Here is a 15884-nt window from a genome sequence, read left to right as displayed (position 1 = left end):
ATTTAAACTAGACAGCAGGTACTTGCTACTATGTAGCTTGTTTTGTGAAGCTTTGGTGTATAATGTTTTTTTTAATGGTAATGAGAATTTTTGTATTAGATCAAAATTTGTGTATGGGTCGCAATAGACACATCATGAATTATATTAGTCATTTTCTTTAGTTTTTCAGTTTATTTTTTTCTATTCAAATTGGCCTCTCAAGAGGACCATTATTCTCACATCCCGTGAGGAGAGGGGGTGGGTGGGAGGGATGGGGGCATCAACCAATAGAGCCCCAATATATAGCAAAACCTACAATACATGAACTACTAATTAATGATATAATCTCACATTACAATATACTTGCCCAACTCAATGGGCTCATTCTGGTTCGGACATTTGTATCATTTAAGCTTAAACTCAGACTACACGTCATTCTTGGAAGCTTTTCCACTTACTGCCTATGATAACTCATTTCTTCCTCCTACTTATCCACCTTGATTCCATAAATTGTTGTGGATATTCCACTAGACAGTTCGTCACAACAGATCTCATAAAACTATATTTTAAAATATGAAATCTACACTATTAAGGTTTTATTTCTCTTTAAATTTATAGATCTGTAATTTTATTTATTTATTATTATTATTGATAATTTTTTGTTTGTTTGTGTGGTGCACAGTCACTGGAGATCGGTGACCACAATGTCCACTAAATATTTGTACCATGTAAATCTACTTGAAAGGATAACTTACTATCGGCTCAACCACAGAGCCGGACCCCGTGAGTGTCGAGATAATTGAACCCGCGACCTCTCAGTAGCAAGGGTGCTTTAAAACCAGAGACTTGACCAATTGAGCTAACCCTCAGGGCTTAAATGTATAGAATATTACTAGTTGCATATGCATGCAAATTAAAATTTTGAAAAAAATATAGAATAGTAACATAAAAATTTATAAACCACAGTTTGACACAAGATATGACCTAAGATACTCTTTTGGGAGAAAAACCAGTTGGAAGGTAAGGTCACTCTACTCTCTTTCTCTAAGTATAAAATGATTGTGAGTGCAAACAAGTATGGCATTGTTGAAGCCCCGAAAATCGGGTCGACAACAAGGGAGATACCCACCCGGTCCGGACCTTGGTTGGCAGCTCCTTATCCGTTTGGTATAGCGGGTCCGACTGGGGATAATGGGACCAGTTTCCCAATCTAAGGGGTGTGTGTGTGTGTAGAGTTGGATGATGCTGATCTAGGAGTATTTTAAGATAATTTAATTCAAACTTCTAAACTAACTCTATGCTATTGTAATCTAATAAGAAACAACACATCTAATCTACGCTAACCCGGGGTGTATTTCTTCTATTATGCGATCTAAAGATATTTCGAACAATAACTGGTAATAAAGATCATTCAGCTATCATAAGAATAGAAATCAATTAAGATAAACCACTCTGCATAAGAAGTTAAGCAAAACAGTTGTGAACAGCATATCGCATAATAAGTTATTTATATGTCAAGCACAAATAAATGACTCCACCATACAAAAGTGCCAAATGGTAACCCACACATTCATACATTAACATATAAACAACTGAAAACTGCATATCACTTTAAGAATATAAGCAGAAATTGGTCAAGAGATAAAAGTACCATTTATGACTGGTTCCACTCATAAGCTTCAAGCAATAACGATTTATCTCTACTTGTTCTAACATCTACTAAGAGTACAAAAGTGCAACATCAGTAGCAGACATTAAAATGCAAACATTGATAAATCTCGATCCATCCATTCATCAAAAACCCCCTCCGAGGGTGCAAAAGTGCATGTTCTGAGGACAAGTTTTTTGACAAATTTCTGGACCCTTCTCCAAATGCTTGAGAAGGGTTTAAATACTACTAACTAATTAATCTTAATTACATAAATTTAGGACACGGTTTCAAATGACCGCCCTTCTACTAAAGCAAATTTATTTCTAAAAATTGAATCTAATTTCTAACCGTTTCTGTATTTTCTCCTTAGTGCTGTAAGCAATGCAACATTCGCCTGGGAAGAGTCGGCTGGTTGTCTTCTCCTTTTGTTTGAGCTATGAAAATAGAAATAACAAGAGCTGGCACCGTTTTCTGACAAACTAGAAGATATTTTCGAAAATCTTCCTCTGGCTTGGTGTATTCGCTGTGTGTATACTTGGTATAACCCAAATTTCTTTCAAACTGATTATGTTGTTGCTATTTCGATTTCCGGCCGTGCGAATGACTGAATAAGTTAGGGACTTTGCTCTCTAAACAATTTTCTGTATTGAAAACTGCTTCCGTTCTTTGTTCCAGGCTTTTCTGGAGCGTTTTCCCTCTTTAGCGTTTTTCTTTTTGCTTTACCCAGTCTAAGCTTTAGGATCTTTTGTAAACATGTTTCTTTTGTGCGTCTTTGACTCTGAGTCTTGGATAGTCTATTTCCATCAGTATCTGTTGAGTGATACTCCGGAATCCGCGGTCCTGCTGAATGCGGCATCCGTTTGCGAAGGCATCTTTTCTCTGTTCTCCGAGTATTGACGCTTTCCCATTTTCCTTAGATGTTTCCTGCACATTGATTTATATTAGTTGCTGTCTTACAGTTTACGCAAAGGAAAAGAGTAATGACGAAAAGATTGACATGAAAGCTTTAAGCTCTAATGAATGCATAATCATGACACTCATAATGACTTGACTCTTCGAAAAACACAACACAATCCTTCTTGGATACTTTGGCGTACAATCATTAATTTCTTTTAAGGCGCGCGCCCAATTTTGGTCTACAGACAGCTTTCCTTGAACACTATGTCGAGGAAATTTTGCGATGAGTGATTTCTGCGACTCGTATCGCAGTATCGAGGATTGCGATGTCAAGATGTGTCATCGCAGGAATTGATGGTCGCATTCATCGCAGATCGCAAGATCGCAGATCGCGAATCGCAAATCGCGCTTAATCATCCAATCACTGTGTGCTGCTTATGCGATGTTGCGATATGCGACGTCGCATATCGGCCGTCGGCGATTCCTTAATTTTTTCATTTAAGAGCGCTTCACAATATATGCGATGCGATGAATTTCGCGTCGCTTCTTCGCAGCTTATTTATGCGCATAGGAAAACGCTTCACTCTCTTCTCGCGATGCGATACAGCTTTAGGGAGTCAAAATACAAAAAATTTGATAAAATGTTTTTTGGATTTTTTGTTAAGGGTCCCCATTTGCTTGGTGTTATTGCTAATACCAAACAAAGAGGGGGGTTGTTGGTGACCACAACAATGGCGATTCACTGTGAAGAACCAGTTATCTCTGCTTTTCTATTGAATTTCAACTTCCGAAGCAGAAAAAATTTCATATGTCTAAATTTTGTTATGGACAGATAGAGTACATTACGCCTTATCCTATCAATGATACTTTGTCTCAACCTTTTCATATTCCAATTGTTTGTTTCCTCAGGCTTAGTTCTTGTATTCATACCAGACATTACTTGGTCTTTTTTAAAGATAAAATAAGGTCTTCTCTGCGTGCTGGCTTTTAAAATATGCTCATTTGTCGTAGGTAGAGCCTCTGCTGCCCGCAAGCGTCCATAGCCTCAACAGGGTTACCTATTATCCAGCAATGATCCTTTATCCTGCTTGAGGTTATTTACAACATTTCAGAGAAAAACCCTTTTTGACACTTTTTCCTTTTTATTCTCTAAAGAACAATGTCTTGGTTTGGTGGCCAAATTATGACACAGTCATTCACTTGATTTACACTTTTGCTGAACAAGCTGGCTCGTGATGAGACCCCTTGTCTTTTGATTGCAACAATCTTGAGTCATTGCCCTGTTTTGGTAGACAATATTGGAAAAGTCAGCAAGTTATAATATCTGTGATCATGATAAGCCGGCTCATGATGAGACCTCTTATTCTTTGAGATATAGTGTTTTCTCGGATTGTTCCTCTGAATGCTGCGATTTCCTTTAGCAGGGAGGAAGTCATTGTTTTTCCTTAAGAAAGCTCTGGATGACAATAATAGAGTTTGAAAACAGTAGCTTTACAGAGAATATTTATTTTATTATTGATACCTTTCATTGTGCTGATATAAAACAATTTTTTACCAAAGGTTGCTTTCATCAAATTTTTGAAGTTGAAACTAGTATCATGTCTAGGCTAAAGTCAACTCTACCTGTCAATAATAAAAATCAGATTTTTCGAAAATTTTTGCTACTTGTACAAGCGAAAAGCTCAAAATCTGATAGAGAATTGGTGTCTTTTTCATGAACCCTTTTAGTGACCATCTACAACTGGTTTTATTTATAAGAAAGAGAAAAACAAATAAAAACTAAAACTATCCTACAAAAATAGAAGAGTGATCTTCTATGGAAAATACATTTTAAGAATCTGTCCATTAACAGGCAAAGAATCTCTTCTACCTGCTAAATCCTGCAACATAAACGTCGATGGGCCTATGACTTCTACAATCTGAAAAGGACCAAGCCACAATTTCTGAAATTTCGTATGTTTTCCCTTTTCTTCATGAGCCTTATCCCATTTCAAAACTAAATCTCCCAGCTGAAATTTTTTTCTGGTCATTATGCTTGAGTCAAAAGAGGATTTTATCAGCGCTTGGTGATGGGCATGGGTTTTCTTAGCTTGTTCTCGTTGTTCTTCTAATTTAATTATTTCCATTTGTCTTAGTTGTATGGAGGAGGTAGATACCTCATCGATGTGTTGTACTAAGGACAAAGAGGGATTGACTAAGTGAGTTGGAAGAACCACTTCTTCCCCATAAACTAAATTAAAGGGAGAAGTGCCGATTGAAGCTTTCTTCGTTATTCTATCTGCCCATAAAGAATTTACCAATGCTTTGTGCCAATTCTTTTGGTTTTGGTCGACTGTTCTTTTAATAATCCTGATCAGGTTTTTGTTTGTTGATTCAGCCAATCCATTACCTTGCGGATAGTAGTTGGCTGAATATTTCATTTTGAACCCTCTTTTAAGTGCAAACTCAGTCATTGTATTTCCAGAAAAGTATGAAGCATTATCAAACATTAAGGCCGTTGGAAATCCAAACCTAGTGATTATAAATTGATCTATGAATTCAATAATGTTTTCAGAATTAGCTGTCTTGAGAGGAACTGCTTCTACCCATTTAGTTAAATAATCTGTTGCCGTGAGGATGTACCTATGCTGCTTAGAAGAGTGAGGAACGATCTCACCTATTATGTCCAAGCCCCACTGACTGAATGGTTGCTCGATGTTAACCGGCTGTAGTGGCATGGAAGGTTTCTTTTGTTTCCCTGCAGCAGTCTGGCAGACTTGGCATTTCCTCACGTAACTGTGTGAGTCTTTGAACAGCGTGGGCCAATAATATCCTGCACGTAAGATTTTATGTGCAGTAGCGTCTCCAGCATAGTGTCCGCTTGCTGGTCCATTGTGGAGTTCCTGCAAAACCTTTTCGGTTTCAGTTTTCTCAAGACACCTAAGAAGCACAGAATCGTAATTCCTTTTAAACAGAACATCATTTATGAGCTGGTATTGTTTAGCTTTCAATCTCAGAGCTCTTTTCTTGGTGTGATCCAGGTGTGATGGAGCATACCCGTTCTTAAGATAATAAATGGTGTCAGCATATAATGATTCTGCATCATTTAGGCTTACCTCATACGTATGTACCTCTTCAGATGAGTTCTCAGGAATTTGCGATGCTCCAGCCAACATCTTGCAGAAGCCTTGACCTCTTACAATGTTTGCTGGTTTGATCTCAAGATCGTATTCTTGTAAAGCGGTGATCCAATTTGCTCTTTTTTCGCCCACATCCTTCTGTATCAGAAGGTTTCTTACCGCTGGGAACGATACTATGACTTTGGTATGGTCTTTAAGTAAGAAAGGTCTGAAATACTTGATCGCTTTGAAAACAGCATATGCTTGTTTCTCCATGTTTGAATAGTTGAGTTCAGCACCTTGTAAATTCGAGCTAAAAAATGTGATTGGAGCTTCCGCTTTCTCTTGATTTGCTTGAGTTAGAATCGCGGCATAAGATTTCTCTGAGGCAAATGTGTATAAGATAAAAGATTCTGAAAAATTTGGGGTCGCTAAAGATGGAGCGTTAATGATAGCTTGTTTGATCAAGTTGAATGCTTCATGCTCATCTTGACCCCATTTAAAATTTGAATTCTTTTTAATCATATTTTGCAAAGGAGAAACAATACGTGAGAAGTCTGGGACAAATCTCTTCACAAAATTGATTTGACCAAGGAAAGATTGCATGGCTTTTTTGTTATGAGGCATGGATATTTCAGAAATTTCTTTGATTCTGTCAGGTTCAATGTGAATACCAGATTTTGACACTATGAATCCTAGAATTTTTCCTTCACTCAATGCGAAAAAAGATTTCTTTGGGTTAAGTGAAATCCCATACCTTAAACATCGTTGAAAGATTTGTTTCAAGTCTTTGAGATGGTTGCTTCGCTTCTTGGAGTACGCTGTTATATCATCCAGGTAAATCACTACAGATTTATTGAATAAACCTTTAAATGCGATGTCCATGGCTCTCTGAAATGTAGCGCTGGCATTGATCAGACAAAATGGCATCTTCCGATATGCGTATGTGCCCCATTTAGTTCGGAATGTGGTTTTTAACTGATCATCGGGATGTACCAGCACTTGATTGTATCCTGAAAATCCATCCAAAAAAGACATTAATTCTGAACCTGCTACTACCTGTAATATCTGCTCCATAGGTGGGAGGGGAAAATTGTCTTTTTGACAGGCTTTGTTGAGATTCCGGAAATCGATATAGATTCTAATATCTCCGTTTTTCTTTCTAACGGGTACCATATTGGAAACCCATTTGGAATGTCTGACGGGGAAAATTATTCTGGCTCTCAACAACTTATTTAGCTCATTTTTTATCTGATTTTCTAGATTGGGGTGGATTTTTCTGAGTTTCTGTTGGACAGGTTTTTCATTGTCAATCATAGGGATAGTATGTTGAATGATAGAAGTGTCGTATGTCTTCAGCTCATCGTAATTCCAGGCAAAAACATTTTTGTATCGTCTCAAAAGACGGATATACGCTAATTTTTCTTCAGGGGCTAGGCCGTGGCCTAGATTAACGTTTTGTGGTTTCTCATCGGTTCCTAGGTTTACTAATTCGTAGTTCAGAGTCGAACTGTAGAGTTTAGAATTGGTAGACCTTTTAAACCGACTTTTCAAATCATATAAGTCTTCTAACTTAACCACTGATTTAGGTATAACATTATTAGTGCTATTTTGTTGTATTTGGTAATCATGATGGTCTTCGTCAATTATTTGATTTGAGTAGGATCCTTCAGAAGTGAGGAAATTTACAATGTTAGGATCGTCATTGAATACTCTCCAGTTTGTAATGTTGTCAGGGATGGATGGTCTAAAGATTAATTCTATTGAGAATCTATCTGGACTAAAATCTTCGGAGGGAATAAGTCTAGAGGCCACGTTAGCTAACAGGTCTGCGCTTGCATTTTGAAGTCTTGGGATTGACGAAATATTGAATGCTATGAAATGTGCAGTCAGATCTTGTACTAAAGATTGATAGTGTTTCAAATGACCTGATAGGCAATGTATGGTGTTACGTACCTGTTTGACGACAATCTCAGAGTCTCCGAAGACTTGAAGGTACTTAACGTTCAACCCGATTGCTTTGTATAGGCCTTGCACCAAGGCCTCGTATTCCGCTGTATTGTTTGTGCAATCGAATTCAAGTCTGCATGTAAGCACGGTCTTATTTCCGTCAGGGCTAATCAGAATGCATCCTGCTCCTGCTCCCTCATTAGATTTAGAGCCATCAAAATATAATTTCCAAAACAAAGATGTATTTACAGGGTTATCTAAAAAATTAACACACTTTGAATTATCAGCTTGGGAAAAAATTTCGACTTGGGACAAAACTGAATTTTCTAAGTAAGGTGAGATATGAACATTGAAATTGCCGAGGAAAGAATCTACCGAGTAATTGCCTATGATACTGCTGTTGTATGCTATTGCTTCATTTTCTCCCTCCAATTCCGTCACTATGTACTTCTGGTGTAACTCTCGTTCAAACTTTATTTGATTCAGTTTACCATTGTAGGGTAACCACATGTGCGACCAGTCGGTTGAGAAGTATCCATGGAGTTTTTCGGACCAATCCCTGCTAAGAATTAAACCATAGAATTCAGGGATATTAGCTACTAGAATGTCAATAACCTGACATACCTTCGGGTTAGACGACAATCTTATGGTCACTTGATTAAGTTCACCAATCACTTCGACTTGGGATCGATCAAGCTGAACTATGCGCACTGCGGATTTTTGTGGTTGAACATTCAACTTGGCACATATTGATCTGGGTAAAATATTTGTTGAAGCACCAAAATCTACCAAACAATTGTGCACGTTTTTATTGAAAATTTCATAAGTGAGAAGAAAAGGGGGAGTGTGAGACCTTGATCTTCCTCCAATCAAGGCAATGTCATTTGGGTCAATCTTATTGATCGTGTTGGTTGGAGGTCTTCCCATGTTGTGGGAAGCTACAGCTGTAGGCAAAGATGTAGTAGGCACGGCATGTAATTCTTTCATCATTATCTTCTGTTGATGTTTCAATTTGCTCAACTCGTAAAGAGTGATATTAGCCCTAGTCTTTTTCATGTCATCGATAATGTTGTACTCCATTTCATCCGACACAATGAGTGTTCTTGATGGAGGTGTTTGATCTGATTGGACTGGGCTAGATTGAGTCGCTTTAGCAGTTGTTTTCTTTGTTGCGACTTTATCTTTTGCTGCAGGGCTTGCGCCCTTCTGCTTAGGGGTAGTTTTGGGAGGATCAAGTTGATTTTTGCTTCGTGTGCTAACCGGAAATGCTTCTTGATCTTCTTCTTGTGGGAGGATGAAATCCCACATTCCTTGTAGTTCCACAACTTCTTCGTCATCGGTCTGCCCTTCAGTGGTATTCTCTTCTTCTTCCTCTTCTTTGGATTCGACATTTGAGATAGCGTTGGGTGGTTTCACATCCATTGAAGGATTTCTTTTAAAAGCTCTATAGGGATTTTTTGAAGAAGTTTCTGCTACTTGTTTTTTTATGTCAATCATCTCATTGGACATGGTTTTTAACACTTTTTGTAATCCTTCTAAATCGAAAGGATCTTTCGTTTGTTTCTTCTTGGGGTCTTCCTTGTAGGAGACTTTCTTAGATTTGCGTTCCTCTATCGCAGATCTTTTTTCCAGGGCTACTACGCGTTTCTCTACTGCTATCTCCTCTGTCAAGTTTTCAACTAAGGTTGTCTTATTTGCCCTATTGACGAAGATTGCCAAGTTTGATGGTAAGGTTGTAATATACCATTCATATCTCACTTCTTCGTTGGGCTGGGAAGCAGCGGGAATTTTGTTGAGGATTTTATTGAACCGTAAATTAAAATCTTTGATGGGTTCTCTAACCTCGGCTTTAAGATTGGATAGGTCATTGATCAACGTCGCCGTTGATCTGTCATCCCCAAACTTGGTAAGGAATTGACTTTGAAAAATGTCCCAACTTGTGATAGACCCGGAAGGTAATGAAAAGTACCATGACCTGGCTGTCCCTTGCATTGTGTAGGGAAAAAGTCGGACGACAGCATCCTCGTTGGTAACTCCGTTGAGATTAACAGAAAGCATGAAATTATTGATATGCTGTTCAGCTAGCATGCCTGCTTCTGGATTGAATTTGGGTAGCCATTTCTCAGGATGGGCCGGTATTGGGCTCAGGGGTGGAGGCATTAAAACCGCCCCAGGATTGTTCCATGGAGACTGGGCCATCGTTGAGATGCTAGTGAATGAAAGTGCAGAGGATGATCCCCGATGCTGGGAAGATGAAGATATTAAGATCTTTGATGATTGAAGAGGAGGGGTTGTGGAAGATGGATGAGTGGTTTGGAATGAAGACGTGGGTGGTTGACTTCGCGGTGAGGGAGTTGAAATGGACGACGTGGATGAAAGAGTCTCAATGTCAGACTCTGGTGGTGTTTTCCTTGCTCTTTTCCTAGTGGGGAGAGGGAATTCAGTTGGCTGGATGACAAATTTTTCGCTCTTTAATCTGGTCAAGGGATGAGCAGGATTGTACTGCGAAGTCACGCTGCTTTGAGATTTATCAGACCTCTGAGTAAAAATAGAGAATCCCTGGAGTTTACGAATCAGAGTTTGAATTTCAGGGGGTTCAATGATAAATTGGTCTGAAATATTAGGGTATGTAGCAGTGGTTGATACTCGAGCGACTTCTGACTCTGGATTTAAACGTACTGGGGAAGTCGGGGGAGTTGATGAGGGCGATTTACTCTCAGAATGGTATTTAGATTTTGATTTAGGTGCCATTCATAGTTCGGGCCCTCCTTCTAGCACCAAATATGTTTAAGCCCCGAAAATTGGGTCGACAACAAGGGGGATACCCACCCGGTCCGGACCTTGGTTGGCATCTCCTTATCCGTTTGGTATAGTGGGTCCGACTGGGGATAATGGGACCAGTTTCCCAATCTAAGGGGTGTGTGTGTGTGTAGAGTTGGATGATGCTGATCTAGGAGTATTTTAAGCTAATTTAATTCAAACTTCTAAACTAATTCTATGCTATTGTAATCTAATAAGAAACAACACATCTAATCTATGCTAACCCGGGGTGTATTTCTTCTATTATGCGATCTAAAGAGATTTCGAACAATAACTGGTAATAAAGATCATTCAGCTATCATAAGAATAGAAATCAATTAAGATAAACCACTCTGCATAAGAAGTTAAGCAAAACAGTTGTGAACAACATATCGCATAATAAGTTATTCATATGTCAAGCACAAATAAATGACTCCACTGTACAGAAGTGCCAAATGGTAACCCACACATTCATGCATTAACATATAAACAACTGAAAACTGCACATCACTTTAAGAATATAAGCAGAAATTGGTCAAGAGATAAAAGTACCATTTATGACTGGTTCCACTCATAAGCTTCAAGCAATAACGATTTATCTCTACTTGTTCTAACATCTACTAAGAGTACAAAAGTGCAACATCAGTAGTAGACATCAAAATGCAAACATTGATAAATATCGATCCATCCATTCATCAAAAACCCCCTCCGAGGGTGCAAAAGTGCATGCTCTGAGGACAAGTATTTTGACAAATTTCCGGACCCTTCTCCAAATGCCTGAGAAGGGTTTAAATACTACTAACTAATTAATCTTAATTACATAAATTTAGGACACGGTTTCAAATGACCGCCCTTCTACTAAAGCAAATTTATTTCTAAAAATTGAATCCAATTTCTAACCGTTTCTGTATTTGCTCCTTAGTGCTGTAAGCAATGCAACATTCGCCTGGGAAGAGTCGGCTGGTTGTCTTCTCCTTTCGTTTGAGCTATGAAAATAGAAATAACAAGAGCTGGCACCGTTTTCTGACAAACTAGAAGATATTTTCGAAAATCTTCCTCTGGCTTGGTGTATTCGCTGTGTGTATACTTGGTATAAACCAAATTTCTTTCAAACTGATTTTGCTGTTGCTATTTCGGTTTCCGGCCGTGCGAATGACTGAATAAGTTAGGGACTTTGCTCTCTGAACAATTTTCTGTATTGAAGCTGCTTCCGTTCTTTGTTCCAGGCTTTTCTAGAGCATTTTCCCTCTTTAGCGTTTTTCTTTTGCTTTACCCAGTCTAAGCTTCAGGATCTTTTGTAAACATGCTGCTTTTGTGCGTCTTTGACTTTGAGTCTTGGATAGTCTATTTCCATCAGTATCTGTTGAGTGATACTCTGGAATCCGCGGTCCTGCTGCATGTGGCATTCGTTTGTGAAGGCATCTTTTCTTTGTTCTCCGAGTATTGACGCTTTCCCCTTTTCCTTAGATGTTTCCTGCACATTGATTTATATTAGTTGCTGTCTTACAGTTTACGCAAAGGAAAAGAGTAATGACGAAAAGATTGACATGAAAGCTTTAAGCTCTAATGAATGCATAATCATGACACTCATAATGACTTGACTCTTTGAAAAACACAACACAAACCTTCTTGGAAACTTTGGCATACAATCATTAATTTCTTTTAAGGCGCGCACCCAATTTTGGTCTACAGACAGCTTTCCTGGAACACTATGTCGAGGAAATTTTGCGATGAGTGAGTTCTGCGACTCGTATCGTAGTATCGAGGATTGCGATGTCAAGATGTGTCATCGCAGGAATTGGTGGTCGCATTCATCGAAAATCGCAAGATCGCAAATCGCAAGATCGCAAATCGCAAGATCGCAGATCGCAAGATCGCAGATCGCGAATCGAAAATCGCGCTTAATCATCCAATCACTGTGTGCTGCTTATGCGATGTTGCGATATGCGACGTCGCATATCAGCCGTCGGCGATTCCTTAATTTTTTCATTTAAGAGCGCTTCAAAATATATGCGATGCGATGAATTTCGCGTCGCTTCTTCGCAGCTTATTTATGCACATAGGAAAATGCTTCACTCTCTTCTCGCGATGCGATACAACTTTAGGGAGTCAAAATACAAAAATTTTGATAAAATGTTTTTTGGATTTTTTGTTAAGGGTCCCCATTTGCTTGGTGTTATTGCTAATACCAAACAAAGAGGGGGGTTGTTGGTGACCACAACAGGCATGTGGGCTACTATAACCCACAATTCCTCTCTATGTGCTCTATCTCCTATCCCTCTTGGATATTTTTGCTCATCTATGGAACAAATGCACTTGGAAAGAATGGAACCATTTTTCTTCCTAGTGGCTCGATTATAACACAGTCTGATAGCCTAATAGTGGTTAGGTTTGACTTTCTCAACTCTTAACCAAAGTTACAATATGGACTCTTCTATAGTCTTCTTCATCATAATCACGTGGCTAGCCCATTTTCCATGAATAATGAGGGATGACGTGTCATTCTAACGAATTATGGTAGTGAAAATAGGAAGGTCAACTTCTAAGCGGCATAAATTTTGCATATAGACACCGATTGAGGGAATTCTTACACCCTTGGAAAGGTCTTTTTGTGTAGAATGTAATACCTCATCCCACATTTACCTACTTTTACAAACACTCCGAGGTAAACATGAGTTGAGTGTCACTATGATTGGACGTGACCTCGAAGTTCTAGTTATAGAAGTGGGGCCTAATAATTGGAAACATATTGATACCCCCTAGGGACACAAGATCACCCAGGTGTCTAAAAACCACCTCTGTGATCAATCCCTTAGTTGGAACTTTCATTTCTCAGGGTTAACATCCCAACTACATGCATTGCACATTGTGCATGCAGTTGAAAGGTTCCAACCGCATGCATGAGCCTTGCTCCATGTGGTTAATACTGTAACTTTCCAATTCAGAGGGTCTAATTGCTAGATCTACGCCACTTTGTTAAGGCTATCCTACAAGCCACTGCCCAAAACTCTCAAGGACTTTCCAGAATCAAATCTTAGATGATAACAAGTATGTATAATGAATACTAAGACTATATCTTGCTTGAAACATCCCAAACATACGAGAACATTTCGTCAAACACATGGTAGACATAGTAGTTACAAGTCATGAATGCATATTTGATCATAAACTTATGAATTTCAACAAAGAATCACCAAGAAGGCTCAAAGCCCTCTCAAGCTAGCTGCATCAACACTTGTTAGCCCATGCATACATTAACCATTCAATAACTTATCCAATCATGAACAAGATCCATAATAAGAGCACATCACATAACCATGCATATAATCATAATAGAATCCATGAAAAATCAACCATAAGATCAACATAATAACCAATACATGTGTTCATAGACCACAACAAGAAAATAACTCATATTACATATACAGATGTCAACCAAGTTAGGGACTTCCACGTACCACCCAATCATAGATTGGGTTGAACCAAATATCTCTTTCATCCAATCACACCTATGCCATATTCCAAGCATGAATGTGGGATCATATGGGTTCAACCAAAATAAAACTAATCAGGGCTTCCAGAGGCCACACCACCTCAACCCTCAATCATAATGATTTCACCCAACTAGTCCATAAATCACAAATACCAACCAGATTGGTCTCTTCTCGAGCTGTCTAGGGCTCTAGGGATTACTATCTCAACCCAAAACCTCCAGGGAATCCAAGTTGTTACAAGGCTACAAAGAACTACTATCTGAACCCACAACCTCTACGGACTCCAAGTTGTTCCAGGGCTCCAAAGATTCTCTCCCAACCCACAACCACTACGAAACTTGAGAACCAATCCACAATCCAAATAGAGAACCCACTACATCACAGTTATCTAGGAAATGACAAGGCAAGGATGAAACCACTGTCAATCCATGCAAATCCCATGAAAATGACATCAACATAAACATAGAACCACATGCATGTACCATGCATCCAAATCTCACCAAGGAAACCACACATGCACCCTGCATATCCACCAGTTGTAGCTATTGATCAAACCTTTCCTTTCGCTTCCCATGATTTTATTTGTTTGATTGCTTGTCCTCTCCAAGTCCAAGAGAATGCTAGAATGCTCCAAGCATGCTATGAGTATGCAAGAGTATGGAAGAGTTGATCCCCAAAAGCTAAGCCAAAGCTACAACTGACAAAATTTGAAAACTGATCAAATGTTGTGAACTATTTCTCTAATGCTTTTTTATCATTAATGTCTAGACTCTTCCTTTCCTATTTTCCTTCATTTTCTCTCTAATTTCCCTTGCATGCATATTTGTGTCTCTTCAACTTCTTTTTCTCCTATTTCCCTTTATTAATTGTCATTTATTGTCTCTTTGCCTTTTTCAATGCCTTTGCTAATTTCTATAGCCATTAATAAACAAATGATGCACACTATAGTGTTTTCCCACCATTCATCTTGGAATGCTTGTCCCATGACCTTGGTCTTGTTTTATTTACATGGAAAATCAACCAAGGGTTATTACATAGAATATGGTAAAAAGGTGCTACACTAAAGCAACAAAATTTTACCCCAAAAAATGTTGTTTGATGCCTCAAAATGCTCTTGAAAGGTTCGAGACCTTGATTTTCCAAACTGGGTCTCACTAATAAAAATCATCCTATGAGTTGATTCCTCCACTTTTTCGCTCTAAAAGCATTAACATGGATGAAAAACAATATAATGATCCAATCTGGATCACACCTCCCCATTTTGGGAGGCTTTTGGTCCCTAAAATCTTCTATTGATTGAGGTGAATAAAATTTTCCTCCACCTTTTCTTGAGTATACCATTTAGATTTGCTTGCAAGTTTTCCTTTCAACCCAATATGCCAAATGTCATGATGCCCTGTCTTATAGTTCTAGATATCTTTTGCAAAATATTATCTTATGTCAACTCTACTTGAGCATCTGGTGTCAAATCATCCATAGAATGTAGGACATGTTCTTCTTCTTGATCCAACATGGAAGGCTCATAGAGCTTCAAATTATCCACATTCACAACTGAGTAAATGCACATTTATGGGGGTAGATTGAGTCTATAGGCATTGTCTCCCACCTTTTCCAGTATCTCAAAAGGACCATATCGTAAAGCCTTGATTTTGTCACTAGGACCTTGTAGCCTCTCCTGGTTCAATTGTAACCATACTATGTCTCCCACTTTGAACGACTTCTCTCTTTTGCGCTGATCATCTCTGGCCTTGTATTTTTCCTGTGACTTTTGCAATGTCTCTTATACTTGTATATGGATATGCCTGATATTCTCAACAAAATTTTCAACCCTCAAGGAAGCCCCTGTAAGATCCTCCCTCACTCCTCCTTGTTGCTCATATGTAATATCCAAAGGTGAAGGCAACAAATATCTAAAACAAGTTTGAAATGGGGGCTTACCAGTAGAAGTGTGAACTGTTATGTTAGAAGAGTGTTGTACACATACCTATTTTCATCCCAAGTCTTCAAGTGCTTCTA

This window comes from Pinus tabuliformis, chromosome 3_2 (assembly GCF_031772625.1).
Source record: "Pinus tabuliformis cultivar Carrire ecotype Pingquan chromosome 3_2, CPIR1, whole genome shotgun sequence".
In the NCBI taxonomy this organism is placed as follows: domain Eukaryota; kingdom Viridiplantae; phylum Streptophyta; class Pinopsida; order Pinales; family Pinaceae; genus Pinus; species Pinus tabuliformis.
The sequence above is the reverse complement of the archived record's forward strand: the minus strand, read 5'-3'. Positions refer to the sequence as shown.